At 39.5% G+C, this 24571-nt stretch overlaps 1 protein-coding gene across 13 annotated transcripts in view; it reads right to left on the reverse strand.

Annotated features, from left to right (window-relative positions):
• The window catches only part of DLG2 (discs large MAGUK scaffold protein 2), a 995087-nt gene that overhangs the window by 626367 nt on the left and 344149 nt on the right, over positions 1–24571 (reverse strand). The window contains exon 1 of one of the 13 annotated variants that reach the window (XM_039378630.1): positions 9162–9212. The exons of the other annotated variants lie outside the window; for them this stretch is intronic. The gene's annotated coding sequence lies outside the window, so the exon portion shown is untranslated. Of the gene's footprint in view, positions 1–9161; positions 9213–24571 lie in introns of those variants that run through there. 13 annotated transcript variants of the gene reach the window in all.

Below are 24571 nucleotides of genomic sequence, written 5' to 3' on the forward strand. Positions count from 1 at the left end.
TATGTTATAAAACAAAACAGAGAAAATGGCAAATGGAGGACTCTGTGTGCAGCCAGATCAAGCAGTAGAGAGGGTGAATAGTACAGAATTTTTAAAAAGAGCTGCCTGAGACTGCAGACCCTAACGTAGCCAACCTCTTCTATTAAGATTTTATACTTATGTAAATATAGATATGTGCGTGTGTGTTGCATGCATGCATATATCTAAACTTGAAGTAGAATTTCTTCAGTATAACTTACCTTTGCTTTGCAAAGTTCAAAACCATAAAAGAACCAATTTCTTGAACAGCTTTGATCCTACTATTGCACCATACACTTTATTTTTAACCAAATTTTGTGTGTGGTTAAATTTCAACTTGGTATAATGTTTTCTGATTATTGTTTCTCACTCTCTATTTTTAAACTTACAGCTCACAAGAGCCCAAATTCAGTAAAATTACAGTAGTTTCTAGATGGAAGTGGCAGATAGAACTGCTTTGCAGTTAGAATTACAACCCAGTTCCATTTCTGAAGACTTATTTTTTGCAAACAATAAGGTCTTTCAATCCAGTGTCCTCTATTCACTCAACTCACACTTCTTTTTCTATCAGCCTGGACATGAGCATTATATGCTGTGGGAGTTCACTACGTGGATGCCCATCAGTAGCTATTCAATAATCTAAGTTTGTCTGACCTGTGAGTCCAAAGTGACATCGCAGCAGCACTTCTTTTGGACTCACTGTGCTGGTTATCACCTGAAACAGTAACTGAGCCTGTTTAGAAACGTACTGTGGTGACAAACACCAGCTGTAACATTGCTGAATCTTTGATCTGTTTATTCCTAGCTTGCCTATCTTGTTATTAAGCTATATATTATACAGATTTTCTTTCAAGTACTGTCTCTCGCATAACCAGCACTGGTGTAAATATAGAAAAGTGTAGTTTCCATGACAATACATTCCATAGTTACAGCCAGCAGCCACTATCATTAAAACATGAATCACAGTGCTACCTTAAGGTGTGCGCACACTACATCACTGGCCTTAGAAGCATTAATTTGGGATGAGGGTGACATAGCAATATTTTTAGGAGACACTACTATAAAATGCCAGAAGACTGTGCTTTTAACTATTTTGGCTATTCTAATATCCACCTATCTTAGAGATTTCAGTGATCAGTAATTCCCAATCTGTACTAATCATTAGCATTTCTAATAGAAGAATACATTGCATCTGTACTTCTCAATGTTTTAAACACAATGTTCTGATTGAAAACTGGATTCATAATCACACAAATTTGATTTCTAGTTAATATGTATAGGGCCTAATTAAAATCACCTACACTACTTTCAAATTCAGATTTCAAAGAAGGGAAAACCAATAAGCCAGTTAGCCTCTTGGATCTGACTGCATTCAGCTGGTTTGTGCTCTCAAAAGGGAGTATGTTAAAACCACCATTTTTTCCCCAGTCCCTGCCACTATTGCAGATTTTCAACCAGAACAGGTTTCACCTGTGATTTCATTTCAGTGTTAAGATGCACCAAACACCAAGCACCAGGCACGAAACTCATCCCTTCACACCTAAACTAATAGTTGCTTTCAGATGAAAAACAGTTACCTGACCCGCAGTCATTTGGGAACATCTCAGAAAAGAAAGATTTATTCCAATGACAGATTTGAATAATAACTCATTTTGCAATTGGCCAAGACATTTATTTCCATTAAGTGACAGTCACATATAGAAAAATGCCGTAAGAAAACATTTGCTCAGAGATCCTTCTCTATCTTTTTTTTTTTTTTTACAACAGCACTCATCACAGACACAGAAATAAATTGCCGCTTGCCAGGAAAGGCATTTAAATCACAGTCAAACTGCAAGAGCAATGGTTTTGGAAAATCTATGTTCACATTTTTGCGCTAATGGGATACGTAGAAGAAAATACATCGTGGGTGTTACTGTATGAGAAGAGAGTCCACAGATCTGCTCAGGTTTTTGAGTCCACTACCTTTCTTCGGACTTGAATGCATTGATCCAGCTACTTGATCACAGCCACTGGCTATTCAGCTGCTAAGATTTCTCCTGCTCTACCAGCCTCTCTGGAGCTGCCAGGTTTTCCAACAATGTCCGCCTTTCACAGTGCATTATTTTGAGGAAATGGATGAATTAACTTGGAACAACTGAGTTACACTTCAGGAAGTATTACGATCATGTTTGCAGGGTACTTCCTCACCTAATGTGTATATACACCCTCCAGCATTGGAGCTAGTTCAAATAGCAACACTTAGTCTTGCACCTACCAATATTACATGAGAATCAAGAAGATCAATATGAGTAAAAATAAAAATAAAAGACCTAGAGAGTAACAAAGATGTTTTTAGGTATCTACCCTATTAAAATCTATTAGGATTTTAAGTTTTTTAATTCTCTGCTGTTTCTATTGAGAAAACGGCTTAAGTTCTGGTACTATAGTATAGATTTATGCATTTCTCCTTCCCTGTTTTCACTACTGAACTTTTTGTTCCATTGTTATACCAGTAAAAATTCCACTAACCCTTACAACATCCATTAGATACCAGAAGATCATGATTAGCTATAGACCCTCAGCCAACCTATATGATTGTTAACTTTCTTCTAATCTTATGTTAGAATTCAAAATCACTTTCTTTGCAGCTGTTCTCAGATGTCCCTGAATGCTAATCAAGCCTCCTAAAAACTAAACCTGTCTCTGACAGTGATTAAAGAGAAGTTGTCTTCTCAAAGACTCGTATTAGATGAAAGAAAAAGGGAAAAGGCTTGTCACACCACAGGCAGCACATACAAAAGGAACAAGAAAATTTAAATAAAAAGCAAACTTGAAAGATTCCCCCATCAAAATAGAAACGATTGTACACAACTGTCTCACATGTTCCTTAAGAACAAAACAGTCTCACACCTCTAAACCAAAGTATTTACAGGAGTTCTGTCTTTTGGAGGGACCATGCTTAGGGCATTTCAAGGACCTCAGCTATGTCTACACTTTCTGTGAGCTGGTCATTTTGGGGAGTAGAATGGAGATGTCAAGCCTTTATTTTGCTGATATTTGTCTATTGGTGAGTATCAGAAGCCTGGGCTTACTTTGCCTGAAAATCCATTTCCCTTTGGAACAATTGTCATAGAATCATAGAATGGTTTGGGTTGGAAGAGACTTTTAAAGTTCAACTAGTTCAAGAGTCCTGCAATGAGCAAGGACATTTTCAACCAGACAAGGTTGTTCAAAGCCCTGTCCAACCTGGCCTTGAATGTTTCCGAGGATGGGGCATCCACCATCTCTCTGGGCAACCTGTGCCAGTGTTTCACCACGTTCATTAGGAAAAAAAAAATCTTTCTTATATCTAGTCAAAATATAGTCTCTTTAAGTTTCAAACCATTACCCCTTGCCCTGACAGACCCTGGTAAAAAGTCTGTCCCCACCTTTCTTATAGGCCCCTTTAAGTACTGAAAGGCTGCAATAGTCTCCCTGGAGCTTTCTCTTCTCCATGCTGAACAATCCCAACTCTCTCAGCCTTTCCTCATAGAAGAGACATTTCAGCCCTCTGATCATTTTTGTGGCTCTCCTCTGGACTCGCTCCAACAGGTCCATGCCCTTCCTGCACTCAGAATCCCAGAGCTGGATGCGGTACTCCTGGTGGTATTTCACCAGAGCAGAGTAGATGGGGAGAATCATATCGTCAACCTGCTGGTCCTACTTGTCTTGATGCAGCCCAGGATACAGTCATACCCTGTGGCCTGTGAGCGCACATCACTGACGTCTACCCAGGGAAGACCCTACAGTCACAAGATACTGGCTCAAGAGCTGCTCTTTTGTCATCTTTCCACACCTGATGCAAACCTATGTTTGAACTGGTACCAAGGGGTAATATGAGATTAAATTTTCACTTCCACTTTCAGAAATAGGAATAAGGCAACTTTTTTTTGTGTCCAAAGGCTCAAGAAGTAGATAAAGTCTGGGCCAGTCCTGCCATAAGAAGGAGAAGAATAGGGCCACTGGGGTGGAGCTGGAACAGAAAGCCCCAGGGACATCTGGGTAGAGGCAGATTTGTCACTTCTGCTGGGACCCATCTATTCCACTGTCATGAGCAGCAGCTGCCACATCTCACATGGTGGCTTATGGCAGCTGACTTGGTTTTCGCAAATCGCTGTATATAGACAGGAATGAGTTGCCAGGTGGCTCCTGCAAACAGCAGACCCTGCTGGTGGAGAGTTGGTTTGCTTCACCTGGAGCTGACAAAGACATGGGAAACTCATGCAGATAGAAAGTTCTCCTCAAGCACCTTGTGCTTGATAGAGGCAGATAGACAGGCAGAGGACAGATCGGATGCTCTGAAAAAACTGTATCAAGAATTCAGATGTGGTAGGCAGCTTGGAGAACATTATACGACTCAATCTCTCCACCTGAAGATGGAGATAATACCTTTCAATTAAATGTCCATATCTCTAAGTATGCAATCCTATAAGCAGTGATTTTTAAGTTAATGGGAATACTCTTACAAAAAGTACTCATGTTCATAAGTGTTTACACATTCTAAAGTGCTACATTACCAGCACAGTTCACATTTGTAACTAGTGAAAAACTGTCTGAATTATTTATGAAAATGATTTTGATCTGTTAAATCATTTACAAAGTCACCAACTGCATATAGTTTTTTTAAGTAACTTCTCTAGCCAGGTAAAAAGTTAAAAGAGAAATATGAAAGAGAGGATAAAGAATACTTGAATTAAATATCAGCTGGAAGAAAAAAAAGCAAGTATATTGCTGCCAGTCCTCAATAGATACAAAACAGTTCTACTTATCTGAAGATTCCTATTTATACTTTGTATTAGAATTTTTAAGGTTTTCTATGATCCTGCTGACTCAGAGTGGAAACGTGCACACAGCACGTTCAGAAAATATATGCCCCACTTGAATGTCATTATGTAGAGGTACTGATTTTTTCAAGTGATTATAGTGTAATACAGATGCACCTAAATGAGCTTGAAGTGATCAATTTAGCCACCGCATGCTACAGCTCAACAAGGCCTAAGAGCTTCAGTATTTGCTGGGGCAAAAGAGCGGTTAGTCTACATGGAATTTTGTGTTAACACACTGTTGCTAGCATGAAACTATCTAGCTCAGTTATGTCAATGTGCTGAAGTTATTGCACCATGCACATATTTGTGATATGCATTGAATAGAGATATAAGCCTGGCCACCGTCCTCCACATGGTAACCAGCTGTGCACGCACGTCCTTCCTGCTGTGTGCAAGTGGGACTCCCTCAGTAAGAAGCAGTAGGAATTGGTAGTAATTTTCCATTTGTTTTCATGTCTCCCCTTGAATCCATTCTACTTCCATAATATTCTTTGGTGAGGAGTTCCTCTGGCCTTCCAATTATATGGCAATCTCTCTCTTTTTTTTTTATTCTGAGTCTTGCTCCTGATATCGTTGTCATCTGCCTCTACAATGGAAGGAATGAGGAATAGTTTACTATTCATCTTTTCCATGCCACTTATGATTTTATAAACCAGTTCTGCACCCTCTCTAACTAGTCTCTTTTTTGTAATGAAAAGTTGTAGCCTAATAGATCTCAGTCACTGTTATAACAATAGCTTTATATATTTGAAGATGATTACTGGCTATCCCACCTTGTTCTACTTAACTCTTTCAAAATTTAGCTTATACACTTAAATCCTTAATGTTTTGATGTTATACATCAAAAATACACTTAAATCCTTAATCCTTGATGTTTTCCTCTAAAATCTCTCCATCCCTCTCAAAGTGTGCATCCAAACTGTGACATTGCCCTGCAAAATATTCGCCCCATCTCTCACAGTAATTCTCTAAATATAGTCAAAGTTTTTTACATTAGCTTTGCAATAGCCTCCCATTTTTCATTGAAACTCACTCTGGGATTCATTTCTACCCAATTCCATCCTTCTCTGCTTCCTGGTTAATCAATACACATTTGATATTCCTGCAATTGCATATCTTTACTACATGAAACACTTTATATTTGTACTTCATATTACTGCTTTCAGGACATTTATTTATGTGGAACTTTACACGTGCCATTCCTCTGACAATTTCTGGTCAGAGGATATGGACCTCAATAAAAAGTACTTGGAAGCAACTCTTCCTGGAACTTAGACTAGCCGGAGCACAGAGTGTAACATCCCCAAAAAGACTTTCAAATAGGGAGTCCACTTTCAAGGAATGTGTCTCTAGGTACCTCCGAGAAGGTACATATACTGCTTAGACCTCATTGCCTTTAGATCACACAGAATTAAAATTCTGGAGATCATTAATGGTCCATACAGATGTCAATGGGGACTATACGCAGTTGAAGGAAAGTAAGGAGTCTATCTTATAAGATTATACGTGAAATCCTATTATGATCTAAATAAAAGCTAGGAGACAGAAGAAATCACAAAATCAAAACCAAATAAAGCTAAAAAAAAATCATTACTATTACCTTGACCATTTCCTGGAAGTGTTTCATAGGGGCCTGGAATCAATTTCCAGATGTGGTTCCTATAATTGGCTTCTAGTGGAAAACCAGTATCTCTACTATCATCTCTAGTAGTGAGACATTCAGACTGCTGCTGGAACCTCCAAAGAGGAACCACCGGAAACTAGCCTTCACTTCTTGTGTTATATGGTACTCCTATTTAGAGAGGAATATTAAGCATAAAGAAAAAGTGCTTGATGAAAGTAGAAGTAAAAATAAAAGTGATGATGCATCACAATTCATGGGAAAGTTGGGCTTTTTGGCACTTTGGAGAAATGAATTTCTCACAACATTACTAGTACTTTGCAAGAAATTCTGATATCCTGAATGACATCATTAAACTAAACTACAATTGCAGGCGGACTAACTAACTAACTAACTAACTAACTAACTAACTAAATAAATAGATAAATAAATAAATAAATAAATAAATGGACTGGGCCTAAAACCAAATCCTATGCTGTAAAGTCTTACATTACTTGCTCCATATTATTGTGTTCAAGATTTGCTCTGGCTAAGGGTGCAGGCATCCTGGCTGGGAGGGCCAGACACACATTTCATGTCAGAGTTGAACCCAGGCTGTCACCACGCGTGCTAGAAGCAGGAAAACACCTTAGGTTTCCTCTGTGTTGCTTTTCTTTTGCTCAGAAATTCTCCCTAACACATAGAGAAGGAAGTCCTGATTAACCAGTTGTTTTAATTTTTCATTTTTCCCATTTTTTTCTATGTATAAATGTATTGATTTTCCCAGTTCCTGTTAAAAGTGAGCATTTTCTCAGCAGTCAGGAAGATTGTCAGTGATTTTCCTCAGATTCTTTTAACAGGAAATTCTGTGTTCATTTCTGGCAAGTGCCATTATTCTCACAGATTTTAGTATTCAATGTCAGCTATGGAATTCCCATCCCATGGAAAAAACCAAAAACAAACCAAGTAAAACTCACACATAAGAGATATAGTTGTGGTCAAAGCTAAATTCTACATCAAATTTTCCATCAAAACTGTAGCAAAAACATCTGTATGACAATATCTGCTTTGGCTGGCATTTCTAACCCCACCATTCTTAGGACAGACCATGGATCTTTCCTCTGGACACACTGGAGACATTCGATCCCCCTATGTAAAATTTGGGGAAAAGAGATTCCAGATCTTGCAATCTAACCTCTGTTAGATATATCCATCCCACATCTGGGAAATAACCACTGTCAACAAGGAAAAAACATCAACGCCCATGATTTTCTTTTTGGAGGTGGAGCTGCCCTTGACTCCATCCCATACAGAAATTCCAACTGGCTGAAGAAAAATGTTTCTGAAAGAGTTTTTCTTCTCTCAGCAGTTCCTGTGTATCTTGCTCTGTAGCCTGACCAGTTTTTCACAGTGAGAAAGGAAAAGTGAAACCCAGAGAAAGCTGGAAGGGTGTCAGTTTTGTGTGTTTAATACTGTGGCACAGACAGTAGCTTCTCTCTGCCTCCATGGGATAATGCCCATCACCATGGTTTTAAATACAAGCTGTAAAGCTTTGCGGCTCAAAAAAAAAAAGATGGAGAAGAAGAGAGTTTAATCCTGAGAATCTTATCAATTCTCTCATTCATGGGAGCTTCTGAACCAGGCAGTCTCAGGCACAGCGCTCCCTTGATGCTCACAGTTCTGGCTTGACCCTCTCTGCTGGAGCGTGTCCAGGGAGAAGTATAGGGCTAGTGGCAACAATCCTATTCTGCTTCTTCCTGGTCAGCACTGACCAATATCCCTTTACAGCACCTTTCTGTTTCTAGAATGCCCTTAAAAGCCAGGCCAGGGATTTTTCACCCCGATAGCACTGCCCAAGCTCTCTCTGTCCTGGCGGTTGGGGGGTACTAGTGGGGTCTGTTACTGTTGGCTGAGCAGAATAGTCCTGTAAATTGAAGTCATCGAGGAAAAGCACACTTACAGTTCTGTGTTGGTTGGGAATGTCTCCTACCTCCGATGCACCACCACTCCAGGGTGGGGGAAAAGAAAAACCTTCCTAAAATGACACTATCTAGAGGGAATGTGTCCTCCAAAGGGTCCATGGGAATAATAAGATGAAATAAAGAGAAACTTTGGAGAGTTATTGGAGTGCCCAGTTTGCAGTCCGTTAAAGATGACATTTTTAATGCCGCAAAGAAGAGGAACTTAGTGGAAAATCAATGTGTTTCTGAGGGAAAGGAGCCAACACAGCTTAAACTTCTCCCCGTGACTGCAGGCCTACAAGAACCTGCAGAACCCTTCTGAGCCAACCCCTTGGCCCTCTGCGGTGACTGAAGACCACCTCCTCACTATGGAATGAAGTGTCTGCTGCCAGGCCCAGCATGGCCCTAGGACCATAGTGCCGCAGGCAGCTCCCATGCCATTCAGAAGTGCCTCCACGGAGGTGATGCTAACGCAAATGAACAGGCACAAGCTCAGCTTTGGTTGCAGAACAGGAGTCTCCCTGTCCTCCCTGTAACTAAATTTATTCCAGTCAGTCAGGAAAGGAATGTAAGAGAGTCCAAGCCCAGGGCTGTTTGACTCTTGCCTGGTTGAGAGCTGTTCTGAGTCAGCTAGAGAGATGGACGGAGGAGACCATAATTTTCAGGATGGCAGCATCCTTGGTGCTGCCCTGACCAGGTATGGGAATGAGCAGCTTTGGGGCAGTGGTAGCTTACCTGGGGAGAGCTGCCCTCCTGCTTCTGCTCAGTCTGCAGTGCAGCTGACTTGTCTGGAGCAAGCTTCCAGGAAAAACAAAAAAAGCAGGCTGGGCAAAGTCTGCTCACAGGCTGTGCTGCAGCAGGAGCATCCATCTTAGATCCAGTGGAGGAGGAGAGCTTGGACAAGCTCCCTTTTTAAAGCAACAGTGCTCCTACTGAGCATGGCGAGTAAGGGGAGTGCTACGACCCGGCAGCAGTTGTGCTGGATGTGTGCAGAGCGCTTTATAGGTATTAGCTAATTGATCTTTGCAACTGCCCTTTGCACAATTAAACATCATTCTTCTGGTTTTACAGGCATGGAAAATAAGTTGAGGTAATGTCACCTGGTGCAGAAGTAGCCCATGATTTTAGAGTGCCTGGACCAAAAGGCTCTTGGACTGATTTTGTAGGTGCAGAACATCTGCAGGTTTGTCTGACTCTGACAGTACAGAATCTCTGTAATCCACTTGTAAATAAGAGTGAACATTTGTTTTTAAAAGCCAACCTCAGGGGCATTTCAAGTTGGAAATGCCAAAAAGCAGGCACCCCAAATCACTAAGCCTTAGAATAATCGTGGGTTTTATGTCTAAAGATATCTAAGAAGAAAAGTCTAGAGTCAGGTTTAATCAGATTTTCTCACTCTGCTTCTTTTTATGCATCTAGACAGTCTCTTTCCTGTGGCCTCCCCATGGATTCCTGTGGACCTGTTGGCAGAGAGTCAGGGTTTGAGAGGGAAAATAAAAGTTTTCTTCCCCAGGACCACTTTTTCTGCATCAACTGAAGGACAAGATGGGACACCCTGTTTGGATCCATCACCATCCTACAAAAACGCCATTAGGAAAACAGGACAGTTGTCCTGAGTGTGGCATTTATCCTTCCATGGCCACTGGCTACTCTAACTCTGCATTGGCCCTACAAAACAGAGAAAATGGGAAACATAGATAGCAAACAGGAAGATATGTGGGGCATGCCACCTAACTGGAAGCAGATGTTAACTGAGTGGTATGGGATGTTTGTTTGGTTTACTCTTTATTATTTCAGGCCATATTTTTGTTCTATGGCAGATGCTTGATAAAGAGCACGTTTTTACCTCTAAGTGTTCTTGACCAAGTAGCTATAAAAGAGACCTCAGAGGCTGACTCTCTCCCAGTGTGCTGATGCTGTAGCAATGCTCTACCAAGGCCCAGATTTTTAAAGTTAGATAGATGCAGTCTGGTACCTCGTGGGATTTTTACTTGTAGGCTGAACAAGTTTGGAATTAAACTTAAAAAACAGGGCAAGTAAGAACACCCACTAGTGCCTACTTGCGATTGTAGATACATAAATAGCTTTTAAAATCTCAGGTTTCTCTCATGTATGGATTCAAACTGGAGAATTCTCTTCTCTTACAGCTGTAAGACAACAGCTGAAGTTCCTGTTGTCCTTCAAACTGTGCTTCAAGGTACATCCAGATATTCAGGCAGCCTGTTTTTCCCTCCAAACCTTCCAGATGTGTGAAAGCTACAGGCTGAGCATTCTCCAAAGGGACAGGCCTGAAGGAATTCAAAGTCCTTTGTTAGGCATTCTGTCAATGTTGTAAGCATCGCTATTTAATTGATGCACTGTTTTTATTATACATGCCCTAAGGGAGTGTGCTGACCAAAGCCTCTTGTAAATTGAATAAATAAACAAATAAATAACCAACCATCTTTGCCTTGACCAGCTCACAGTGTGACAGAAAAGTCCATGTGGTTTAATGTGGTTTTACACAACAGTCTAGCTGGCTGCAATGGCTTGTTTGATCTTCATTAACTCTGGCAGGTCTTCAGCTCCTTCTTCCACCTCAGCAAAGACAGAAAATGCCACTCTTCCTTTCCAGATTCCTAAGGTTACTTTGTTGATTAAATATGTCATTTTAAAAGCTTCCTATAATGTGAAAACTACCTATTTCCTTCCTTCATCTGGAAAATGGGTGAAGAATTTTGTCATTTGCTGTTAAAAGGGATGAAGTAATATCCTTCTTCTCCCATTCCCACTTCCCTTTTCTCTGGTGTCCACCTGCCCCACTTCACAGCTCTGCAAAGTCATGAACTCCCATTTGCTTCTTACTTGTATATTGTCTGGACCAAAATACTTGTCAAATATATCTTTTAATAAAACCTTAGAAAATATAGTTGTACCAGTCAGAGTCATCACTACAGTGCAAAAAAAACCGGGTACAATCTGGCGAGATAAGATGCCTATATCCAAGTATAGAAAGCAACAGAGACATGGGAACCATCATTCAGTGAGGGCTGGCCACCCAAAACTTGCATTGCTGCCTGAGCAGGTTTTGCAGCCTATGCTCATCGCTGGACTGCCTCAGCAAAAGCATTATCAATGCCCCAGCTGGCTTGTGCACACCTACAAGAGCTGCAGCCACATGCTGACTGCAGTCAGACCTTCATGCTCATGAATGTTATGCATGTGAGAGAGTTTATAGCTGTGACTCATCATCTTGCCTACATTCATGTGTTCCTTTCCACTCTGGAAGGAAAGTGCTTTCATTCACGAAAAGAAAAAAATAGGTTTCAAGACGTATTATGATACAATCACACTCTTGTATAGTGTTCAGCTTCTTGTTACGAAATATGATTTTCCTGAGGCATGACTATATTTTGGAGTGTGGAAAAGTGAGTTAAGAAGGAAAACCAGTTTTGCCAACCATGCCTCCATGACCGCCCAAATCACCTCCTCAGACTGTAGACTTCCCTCAGAGAGTTGCTTAAAATTTGCAGGACAGTTATCCCAGGTTGTCTTCACACTGAAGTAAGTAAGTATGTTAAGGTTATATTTAGTATAGAGCTTAAGGAGACTGAAGAAGTGAAGATGGACTGAACTAGAGACTGAACAGAGTCCACTTGTGTGCCCTGGTATCCCAGAGTTCCATGCTTTTTCCCCCTTAACTGTATTGCAAAACTGTTTTGGAGCAGTGGAGGTGCTATAGTCAGGCTTCAGGTGAGCCAAACAAAAAGAAAACAATGTGCCCTTTTTCTCCCAGATATTTGAGGCCTCTTTTGTCCTTGGAGCAGATACTGACCAAATCAAATTCAGATAAAATCAAAATCAGGGAAAGTGACAGAGAAGGGGTACTTCTCAGGGGACATTTTCAGAATCCTTGAATTTGGACATTCCTAAAATTGTTTCAGAATAGGAAAATCAGACAGGATGTCTACTTCTCCACTATGAGAAGCTGGTAATATTTGACCTTAACATATGATTAGCTGTTAAATGACTTTCAAGGAGACTTTCCTATGATAATCTACTTAGCCTTTAGCAACCATTTATCACTTCATGGTGGAGATTAGGGCTGGTTCTTAAGAACCACATTACTTAGAGTCTCAGCTACATTTATTTTTCAGTTAAGTAACTTATTCCTTTATGGGAATAATGAGAAAATGTTATGTCCTCTTTTCCTCTATTTAATATATTGTTATGGAATAGGTGACTATGAAAGTCATTTAAGGAATGATTGTAAATGAAGTATTGTACAATTCAGAAAAAAATCACCAAAAGAACTGATGGATTTGTGGTCACCCAGAGGGTTCTAGAGATATTTCTGAATTATAGATGTGGTGGTTATCATATTGTTGCTACCAGGTATTGACCTAGACACTAGCTGTGGATAGAAATTAAAGAATACAGATGAATTTTTAAGTAATTAAATCAAGGTGAGACTTGGTGTCTGGACAATAGAAAAAGATTATGGTAGTGTTGCAGACTACTGCATTTTCAACCATAGGAAGGAGCTAAAGTTATATAAATTTCCTGGAGGAGTACTTAGACCTGAAATTGTGCTTCTTTCTGGCATTAATGTGATATACAAGTTATTTTATAGTCATGGCAGAGAATTAATAAAGAAATTGTTGAACTATTAGTACATAATGTATATGCCTGCACATGTACCTCACAAAAAGATACTTTTATATTCTTTGAAGAATATTGCTAATGATAACACCAATATATGGCTTCCTCTCACAACAGATGTAAACAATTCAGCACATGAGAATACATATCAACAAGAAGCATGCATGCAGTCCCTCAGAGCTTAAGGATGCTCACACGGTCAAATCCTCAATCAATTTACCAGAGACAAACAAAGCTACACTTGGTTTTAATGGAAATTACTTTTGTTAATATTCCATCTACCAATGCCAGATTGAAACTAAGTGCTGTCCAACTTTAGAGAGTGCTATTCTATAAAATGGAGTTGTCAGGCTGAGTCAGGCAAATGCTGGAAAGCAGACAAGAGTCAGAAGGTGGAAAACTGCCTTATCACCAAGGCAGAATTGTAAAGCCACAGATGAACCTCCCTCTAACATCCATGTGGTATTTCTGGCTACTGGTAAAAATTAATTTTCTAGGATGAACTGGTTACCCCTAGAATTCCCTACCACTTCACATCCTACATATGAGTAACAATCATCTGGTAGGTCTTTACACCTGTAAACCTGAGCTGTCTTTAAATTAAGAGAACTATTTGCAGGGCTTCTGTAACTGCAGGTGATAGTGCAGTCATGTGAACATAGGTTGACATCCTAAGGCTTTGTCAACTGTTCCTTCCTGCCACCTGTACCCATCCCTCCATGTCCCAGGCAGTCTGTTTTTACCTCTCTGCTGGCACATCCCATCTCTGCCAGAATATCATGAAGCTTGTGTCACATCTTGGCACCAGAACATAAAGAGGAGAAGCTGAACAGGATTCAGTAGCTGTGGGAGAATTATATCTACTACTGTGGTTGCTGATCCATTGTGAGTATCACAACCAGAAATGTCCATCTGGAGTCTCCCATCAGCTGTTCCTGGGCAGGTATCAACCAGTTGAAACTTGACCCTATAGAGGAGTTCAAGCAGAAATGGAAACTACCCTCCTGAGATATCAGGATGCACAGGAGTCATATTTTAAAGATTTTCTCTGCCACTAGGTGGGTTAGAAACATCCTACAACCAAAGGAGGGTTAATTTTAACTTTTTGACTACTCTGTTCTAAGGAAAGATAAACAGAAAAATATCTTGAGACAAAGAAATATAGTTCTTATGAACTGGCCATTCCTGATACTAGATGTTTCTGTAGAGGTTTCTTACAGCTATCTTGCACAACAGAATAAATTGCCATTTTTCAGCACAGACATATTTCTCATACCATAAGAAAAGCTGACAGTTCTAAAAATGTTTCCTTTTTTTTTTTACAGAAAGGAAGACAGAAGACTGGGATGTTTTTACTTGGAGGAAGGAATGTTCTATGCCATGCATTATTTAATGAGAAGAAATTTAGACCACAGAATCTCAGGATAATTCACGCTGGAAGGGACCTCAGGCAGCTTCCTGTCCAAAATTCCACTCAAAGCAGGATCAACTAAGAATGCTAAAGAGGTTTCTCAGGGTTTTTTCTAGTTAAGTCTTGAAAGATCCCAAGGATGGACACTGCACTGGCTCTCTGGGAAACCTGACCCACTGCTTGGCTGTTGCAGTAGCGAATGTTTCCCCTTTATATCCGTTCTGAACCTCTCTCATTTCAATCTATGCCAGTTACCTCTCATCCTTCCACCATGTCCCACTGTGAAAAGCCTGGCTCCATCTCCTCGAGGACAGACTTGTAACCATTCTGGTCTGTGCTTAGGTCTTCCTTGAAGCCATCCCTTCAAAAGCTCAATGAGTCTCGTTCTTTCAGACTCCCCCCAAAGAGAAACTGCTCTGGCTCTGACCATCTTGGTGGGCATCTTCTAAACTTGCTTGTATTTATCAACACCTCCCTTGTGCTGGAAAGTGCATGGGGTCTAACAAGCTTTGAGAAGAGGAAGGTAATCACTTCCCTCGATAGTCGGGTTCTTCTCCTCTTCATACTTGTTGAATTTAATGAATTTTCTGTTGGCCTCATCCTCAAGACTATCCAGGTCTCTGTGGATGGCAGCCCCACCCTTGACAATGTCAACTTCACCCCCTACTGTAGTGTCTTCTGACCTGACGAGCATGCGCTTCTCATCTCCAGACACTGATAAAGACCAATTGATAAAAAGGAAAGGTTCCAGAATAGATTGCTGTGATACACTTGCCACCAGTCTCAAGGTACAGAGTGACCCACTAACCACTGCCCTCTAAGTCTGATCATTCAACTGGTTTGTTCCTCATCTAGTTGTCAAGCCATCCAAACACTAACATCCTAACCCTGGATACACGAGGAGGCATGGCAAAAGTCTTACTAGAGTTGGAATAAATTATGTCCATGGGTATTTCTCATTCACACGGCTATTGGCTATTCATTTTATCATAGATTTATGGCAACCATGGTCCTGTCCGATGTAATAAAAACAATCCTATGGACACCACTGCATTTTAACGATAGTTTGGATGACCTAGAAGAAGCTGGATTAAGAACAGAAATCCAGGATGAATTTGTAGAGATCAGGAAGATCATAGAAAGCAACCATGATTACATGCTCTCTCCCTAAAACAAACTGTCCTACTGTTATTGCACCATAGACAACTCCCAGGGAGAGAAAGGATAAAAGGAGAAGAGAAAAATGAGAAAATCAACTGATTGGGGCATGGTGAAGGCAAAAATGAGAAAAGAAAAATGGTACAAGTGCCACAGAATTAAAAGCATGTTGATAAGGAACCAGAAGGGCAACCCGAGCAGGGCACTTGCAACAGCAGCCTGCTCACTGGAGATTCCCAATAGACCAGTGGACATCACTCCTTGCTGCTCACTGACAGGTGAGAGAGGGAGGGAAAGGAAACAAGGCTCAACCTTCATAGTCTCCATCATCAAATTCCCTCTTCTAGACAGTGTGTATGCCCATGGCTTTGGGACGTTGGTGATGGTGTCTGGTGTTTGCTTGGGGCTCTGGTGAGGAGAAGCTTCACATGCAGGGATAAGATATGGGGCAAAGGAGGCACTGATCCATAACAGCCCAGTGCTCAGCAGGGCTGTTACACTTTTTAATACTAAAAAACTAAACCCTAAAACTTTTAAAAATCAGATTTTTTAAGATTTCAAATTTAATATATTTTTACATTAAGAAACTGAAGCATTAAAATTCAGACACAACAGCTTATGTTAAACATAGACTTACTAAAGTTACTACATCTGATTAAAGATATAACAAAGTATATTGCAACAGCAATTCATTTCCAGACCTTAATGAGTTAAGGAGTGCTACCTTCACACATAATGACAAAGCTGAAACTGAGAAATTGCTGCTTTTTTTAGAACAGCTCAATCTTCATAAATGTCATATTATCCTGTATTCCAATTCTTACAAAAGACTGAATGCAAATATTTACATGTTTTTCAAAGGCCAGTACTTTCTGGTTTTATTGTGTAAATAAGCATTTGCCTTCATTTCTTTGAGTTTCTACTTATTATCAGATGCAGCAGGAATATTTTCCTCATGTGAATTATCTATTGAAATCTGAGAAAATGAATCAGAAATGAATTAGCTGACATGCTGTTCTCCTCTTCTAATTTACAAAAAAAAAAAAAAAAACAGATAGGAGAATATGAGAGGTACAGTGACTAAAATTTAAAGAACAGATGACCAGCTTTTTGAAGTACTTAAGGATGTGAGACTTCGAAAAATATCTACAAGACTAAGTCCTAATTCTGCTTTAGATCAGCTACACTTATATTATTGAAAGTGAAGTGCTTGACTATGCAGTGGTTTTGAAAATCCCACTGATTACCTCTGTGCTCTATTACACACCAACACATCGGATTTTCAAACAACCATCTCTCTAATTAACTTAGCAACCAGTTACATTCAAATATAATATAAAAATCCAAAAATTAAGACAGAAAACATCTTATAAATGAAAAAATTTAATAAAGGAATGTGTAAGAATCACACATCCTTTTCAGTGCATCCTTCCCACTAGGAAATAAGGAGAATCGAGTTATTTTTAAAAGCTGTGTCTCTGTGCACATCACCACATTAAGTCATTGGACTAGTCATTGAGAAAGATTCCTTAGGACATAAAATGCAAACAAAGTAAAAAAAATCACAGTTTAACTGAAGATTTCCAGCTTTTGATTTAATTCATGGTTATAATCAGTGACTTAATTAACTTTCATTTAAATTGATCTACATTGCCTGGGGTTCCCTATTTTTATCAATTTCACAATTATAAAATGGGTGATATTAGGATGATTTTTTTCCATTAGCCGGTGTGCCCCATTAGGAAGGGCAATGCCTCTTACCACTGAAGGGGATTTTGCTCTTCTTCACAGTCCCTTGGTCCTTTGCTGATTTTTCCTGCAATAATCAGCCAGAAACACAAGTTTTTTTGTGATGTGGACACTTGTCCACTAGATGCTGCACTAAGCCCACCTACTTATTTCATATCTCCATCCTGCCTTAGACAGACCTGGACTCCTCTGAGTAATTCTTTCAGGTATCCAAGTTACCTTGGCAAGACATGGGGGGCATGAGTCTGCAGAGACAAGGGGCCTCCATTCAGTATCTCAGCTTGGTTAACTCTTTGGTCTTGGACTGGGTGATGTGCCTTGCCAAAGTAATACACAGATTAGTGATTATGAGTTAAACTGTCTTATATACCTATATACTCATAAATATTCACATTGACATATTGTATGCGGTTTAATGTCCCTTTCTCCATTTTTTACCCTTTAGAGATGGAATGAAGCATCTCCTGGGTTCTGGAGCATGTTCTAGTAAGATAGATGTAAAATAAAGAGTTGTTGCAGGCTTTGTTGCCTGCTCCTAGGGCTCAGGACTGCTAGGGTGAAGCCCAGACCCACTAGAGCAGATGATGCTGTGGCTCACTTTGTAAAGGGAAGTGCCTATGCTCTGCAGGAATGGGAACTTTTAGATTTGTTTCTCCCCTCCGATTTTTCTACTGCTGAGTTCAAACAGAAGAAGACAGTCTATTGTGACTTTCTACCATCTAGTTCTTCCCATTCAAAAAAGTCAGCCAGCTCAAACTATTATTTCAGAATGGAAGATGACAAATATTTCCAAAGTGACACAGAATAAATAGTTCTTTCCCTAAATATTTACTCTGTATAAGTTTTTTCTTCATACAACAGCTATAGAAGCCCAAAGTACTTCAACTTTTAGCTATTACATTACAATTCTGATGTATAACTTTCTTTGGTCCATCCTAAAATGGAATTGGTTATGCAAAACCATTGCAATTTTCTAATAGAACAATACACCAGTGCTTGAACTCCAACCTTTCCCTTCCAAAACACATTGCCCTTTATTTTGGAGCTAGTACTTTCATTCAAATTCACAGTCAAGCAGTGGATAGAGAATGAGCTGACCTCCCAAAGTGCGCTTGCCTTCTTGATGGAGAGCGGGAGCAAAGGTGGGTGAAGGTGTTTGACTGTGGTACACTGTAACACAGGATCAAGATAATATTCACAAACTGTGAGATGGCCACTGGTCTTTGTGAGGGCCAAGAACTTCTGCCCACCACTGAGTTTCTCATGTGACATTTAGCTCCTGATCTGGGAAAGAAAAAGAAAAACAAAACCCAAAACATGACCTGAGCAATCTCTGAATGCTGCTGCTTCCCCAGCTGCTTGTTGCCTGCATCCAAGTGGGGAAACAATCAACACTGGCTACTGCTCTACTGCTAAATATCTTAATTCCTCTGCTGACTTGCTGGTCCCAGAATGTGATTTTATAAGGTTTTAACTATCACACAGAATTTTTTGGGGAAAAAAAGAAAAAAAGGAAACCCTATTTGTTCTCCTCATGTTGAAATTCAAATTCCCGCTAGGACCATCTTAAACCAGGTCTCTAGCATTATGCCAGAAGGCTGTGTCCTCCAGCTCATTCCACGTGTTGCGTACACCACACACAGACTCAGCTTTCAGCTGAAGTATCGAACTGCTGGACCACAACACTGTGTGCACTGGTATTTTGTACTGAAAAAAACAATAACAAAAAGATGACGTTCTAGGTCCCCAGAGAAGATACATCAGGTCCAGAAAATAGCTGGGTGTGCAGTTGTGGGTATGACATACCTGCTCTTGGGGAGTCAGGCACTATGTGTCACCAAGCCTGGGAACAAGGATTCCCTCTGGCAAGGTTTTCTTTACTGGGTAGGCATAGTCAGCATGGTTAATATTACGGTATCCAAGGACTTCCCTTCAAAATAATGATAACTATATACTGCCATGGCAGAGAAAGACAGTAATGATAAAACTTATCCACTTATATGCAGTGATCAAATTGGCAGTAACTGCTCCAGGAGCAGATGGGTAATTCTTCTTCGATCATTGATAGTCCCAAATTATCCCTAAAATGAACTCCAAATCCAAACTACACTGTTTTTCTCATTCCATTACACATTATGAACCTACAGGTTTAAGTACAATTAACTACATGAAAAATTTGAAAGAAAAATATACAGAAAACTTTGAGAAAAGTTTTGATTTCAAACTGAGTTAGTCACAGAATAGAACCAAAAAACAGACATTTTTTTCAAAGTTCGCAGGAAGACTCCCCACAACCCATCTAAAATTCCTTCCACTTTTGAGTTTTTGACCAAATTAATTTGCTAAGGGAAAGTTTTATGTTTAATACCAGAAGGAATGATTAGACAACTCAAACTGATCGCTGTAGCACAAGACAATAATTTTCTTCCATTTACCTTGTACTGAGCCCAGTAATTTGAGCTAAACTACATAACTTCCGCCCATGAAAAACTAAATTATTAAGTGCCATAGGCAAGGAATAGAAAAGAACAGGATGTTACCTTAGGTTTCAACAATAACAAGGAATCGATTAGGTGAGAAATGATCCATACTCCAAATTATAACAAAGCCTGAAAAAAATCCTAAGGTTCCTTCTAATCTGACTTGTGGAAAATTCAGCCCTGTCCCCAAGTCTCATGATAAATTTAATCCTCACTAGCTGGTTAAGATGTACCAGCTAGTACATCTTAAGATCCAAGCACTTAAAGCACTTAAGATCCAAGCACTTAGATCCAAGCACTTAAAGCAGAGGATACTCAATACCCTCTCAAAGTGTTGGCCTATTCAGTCTGGCGTGTTTTCTCCAGCTGCATCCAATGTTGATGTTTTAAGGGAAAGGAAAAACAGTATCAATATCTGAGTATACATATCCAGCTTATTTACAAAGTACAATAATCTTTCCTGAACCTTGTGATCAACTGAAACTCAAAATATGAGGTTTAAGGGCAGAACAGCTACTGTCCTGGATCACAGAACCACCTAATCTACTCTTCTGGTTCTGACAATGACTACTAATGAATATTTGGCAAGGATTTTGCTATATATATACACATAAAATAATTTTTCTTTTTGGACTACTGTCCCAGTTCTCACAAACTAATATTTTCTTGAATTAGACACAGTGTTTAATGTCCATTGATAGATTTATCTTCCATAAATGCATAACATTTATAATTATACATTTATGCGGTCTAATTATGCACTCAATTTAAAACCTGGTACTTCATGTTTTCATAAGGTATACACTAAATTTTTAAATGTGAAAAAAAACCAAAAACCTGGTTCCATTCGTAGAATCATAGAATCATAGAGTGGTTTGTGTTGGAACAGACCTTAAAGATTGTTTAGTTCCGGAACCCCTACCATGGAGGGATGGAAAATATAATATAAAATATATATATGTACACACATAGATATATATGTACATATATATATGAACATTTAATTATAGCTATTGATGACAAGTCATTAATACAATGATGAAAATCCTTATCTTCATATTGACCAGGAAGCATTAGGAGCATGTTGAAAGCAGTGCTGATCTTATCCTGTTCTGGCTACAATCCATAAAATAAGTAAATGCAACACATCTTTTCATTCACAGCAAGGTCAGGAGGAACAAAGCAGCCAGACCCCTGCAAGCGCAAGGCTCAGGATGTCTCCTAGGGGTCACATTTAAGGCAAATCTTTAAAGAAGGTTTTCTAATCTCATTTTAAGAACTGGTAAGGTGCCCTAATGTTTACTCTCACTGTGAAGTTGTGCTGACTTACCTGATTTCTGCTTTCATTTCATTGGGTTACTTTAAACCTTTCCTAGTGGGTGGGAAAAACTCTTCATATTCCATACATGGAAGAACATGAGTCCAGTAATCAAATCACCTCCACTCTTTCAGCAAATGGAGTAGATTGAGCTCTTTTAGTCTGTTTTGGGAAGGACTATTTTTTCACCTTCTTTTTCAGGCTCTCCACTGTTTCCACATCTGTCCAAAAATAGTGACTTAAATAAAATTCTAGCAAGTATCTGATTAATGCTACATAACTTCATAAATGCTACATCAATGTTAGACTGCATTTCCATTTCTTTCTATTTTAGTTTTTTTTATTTACCCAAGGGTCACATCACATTTGCTAGTCACAGTATTGCACTCAGAACAACATTTAGGAAAAAAATGCTTATAATGTTATTTGAATCCTTCTCTGAGACTCACATCCATGTATCCAAACTAGGATGCTCCCTTGCTGCCACGGATGCCCGTGTGCATAAAGCATTTCCATCTATTCACATTTTGCCTCTCATTTGAGTCATAGATATTGTGTTGCTGCCTTTAGCTCCCTTTAACAACAATAGTTTTATATCTTCTACAAATTTCTTGTCTTTTATTCCATATAGTCTGTATCACTTCTGGTTTACTGCTTTGCATTCCCATTTAGTCTATTTGGATTGGTTGGCTGGTTTGCTTTTTTTTCAGGTAGGAAGCCATTTTAACTAAAGTTTCTGAGATATGATTTTGAGGGCGCTCAGCACTTCCAAGTTATCCTAAAACTTGCTGTTCGAAGGATATTACTTTTTCACAGATGTTCCAGGAGTTATTTTAATCTTTGATAAAAAATGTCTTTAAAATAATTATTCATTGATGTGACATTCTATTTGTATAAATATAGCCAGACCATTATTATTGCTACCAAGGCAACTGGGTTCAGCAATTAACCGGTTTTGTGTCACAAAAGCAATCAACAATCCCTTGTTGAATCATAGAATCATTAAGGTTGCAAAGTACCTCTAAGATTTAGTCCAATCGTTAACCCAGAACTACAGTGTTCACAACTAAACCATGGCCCCAAGTGCCACATGCACACATCTTTTAAATATTTCCAGGGATGGTAATTACACCACTTCCTTGAGGAGCCTGTTCCAATGCCTAATTACTCTTTAAGGGGAGAAATTTTTCCTAATATACAATCTAAACCTCCCCTGGCATAACTTGAAGCCATTTTCCCTGTCCTGATGCTTGCTATTTGCGAGAGGGACCTCCACCTCCTTACAACCTCCTTTCAGGTAGCTGTTGAGAGCAAGAAGGTCCCCCCTCAGTCTCCTTTTCTTCAGACTGAACAACCCCAGCTCCCTCAGCTGCTCCTCATAAGACAGTACCTTGAGTTCCTGGGAAGTGAACTGAACATATTTGGAAGCTGAGGGGCCCTCACTTTCTGCATATATAGACAGAAATTGAGCATCTGGAATTTGTACTCAGGCATCCGGGCATTGTGCTGGACTAAAATGCCATGTAACAATGCCTCCTAATTTCCACAAAACACTAATGCCAAATTCTGCAGTTTATTCTAATTTCTGGGGGAGTGCTATCTGATTTCAATGTCATCCCAAAATATAGGAAAATCAAGAAGAAAAAAAAAATCTAAAAATACTAAAATCACTAGCTATGGTAGACAGTACAGTATATTTTCCCACACAATGTTTGTGATTGTGCAAAAAGCAACACCATCAATATCTATTCTGTTAGTGGTTTAGCACTTGATACACTGGAGCCACAGTGAAGCAGTGCCTGGTGTGCAGTGATGGCAGAGAGCTGCTGTTGTCTCTTCCTAATCAAGGTGTCAGAAGCACAGAGGTTCCCTTTATCTGCTCCCTGCTTCAGCCGGAGATGTCACTGACACCATTTTTACAGCCTGTTCATTGGTTTAAGAACAGGGAGTAAATAATGGGAAAAGCAAGTGTACCCCAAGAAAAGAACAGAAAAGAAATAGATTCCCATCAAGAAAATTATGCTTAACAATCAGAAAGGTTAACATTTCAATTAAAATAGAGAAATGGAACAAAAGAAGTTACAAAAGCAATCTTGCAGACAGAAGTTTCTAGAAATCCCTCAATAAATAAAATCTCATTTTCACAAGCAAAAGGAGGCAAGGACACCTTGACACCAGAGTCACAAAGGCGGAGGCTGGTGGCTCGGAAGTGGATGTTTGTTCTACTTTCTTTTCTTTTGACATAGGAATAGCAAAAATTGATAATTTGAAGTCTATAAATCTTGCTCCCAGCTGCAAGCTGTGCTTCCAGGGAAGTCAGTGCCAATATTTCAATGATTCAGCTCCTTCAGTGAAATATTGACAATACTTGATGGAAAGGGGTAAATGGCAAGCCAAAATTCCATGTTTTTGCTTCAAACACGGAATTCTGAACAAAAATGGAGAACACAAGAATTTTAAGTCAAATACAGAAGTAAATTCCTCAGTATCAGAAAGATGCTAAATATTGGGTTTGGCAGTCCTTCATGATTTTCACAGTATTTGCTGCAGTGTGACTGTTTTACAGCTGAAAATGCCCCTCAGTTTAGTAGGTATTCCCAGCCTAAGGACACCCTACCCATCGTATGTTCACTTCTTACCAGCTTTCCCAGAATTTAGACCTTTGCAGGGATGCAAATTACTAATATTCCACCGTATGCTATGCTCTGACATAAATAACTGCATAAAGAGAGATCTATGTTTTTAGAGAACTGTTTGGGTTGGAAGTGACCTTAAGGTAATCCCCCTTGTCCTATCACTACGTGCTTGTGCAAAAAGTCACTCTCCTGCTCAATCCCTCTCTCTTTTGTTTATTTACAAACTAAATCCTTGCAAATGTGCCAAGGGAGCTACAGACTGAGCTGGATTTGACCTTAGAAGGAAAACATACTGGGCACATCGGCTTTCTAAGTGACAAAAGGAGCTCACTAACTTTAATACCATGGCAGTAGCAGTTCAAACTCATATGTGTTATCATGTTAAATGGAATCTTAACTAGATCACTGCTGATTGCATGAGATGTCAGATCAACAGAAAGCACAGATCTCACTGTTAAAAATGATTGTGGGGATTGCTAAGGCCTTGTTGAGAAACAGCAATGTCTTAATATGGCCTATGAGCTAGGTGAAAATCGAAAATTCTTAACGTGACCAGTTTAGGGTTTATAAAGCTCTTACTAGCACTGATTGCAATAACTACAATGCCAAAAACATCAATAACTTGGAATGAATTATGAAACAATTTGGATACTATCTGTCAAGCTCTGAAATAAAAAACTTGTACATCTTATAACCTGGAAATTCATGAAGAACTCTGTCTGAATTTCCCTCCATTTTAGCACACATGGAAA

This window comes from Pipra filicauda, unplaced genomic scaffold (genome assembly GCF_003945595.2).
Source record: "Pipra filicauda isolate LSUMZ 115617 unplaced genomic scaffold, ASM394559v2 scaffold141_size4267151_pilon, whole genome shotgun sequence".
In the NCBI taxonomy this organism is placed as follows: Eukaryota; Metazoa; Chordata; class Aves; order Passeriformes; family Pipridae; genus Pipra; species Pipra filicauda.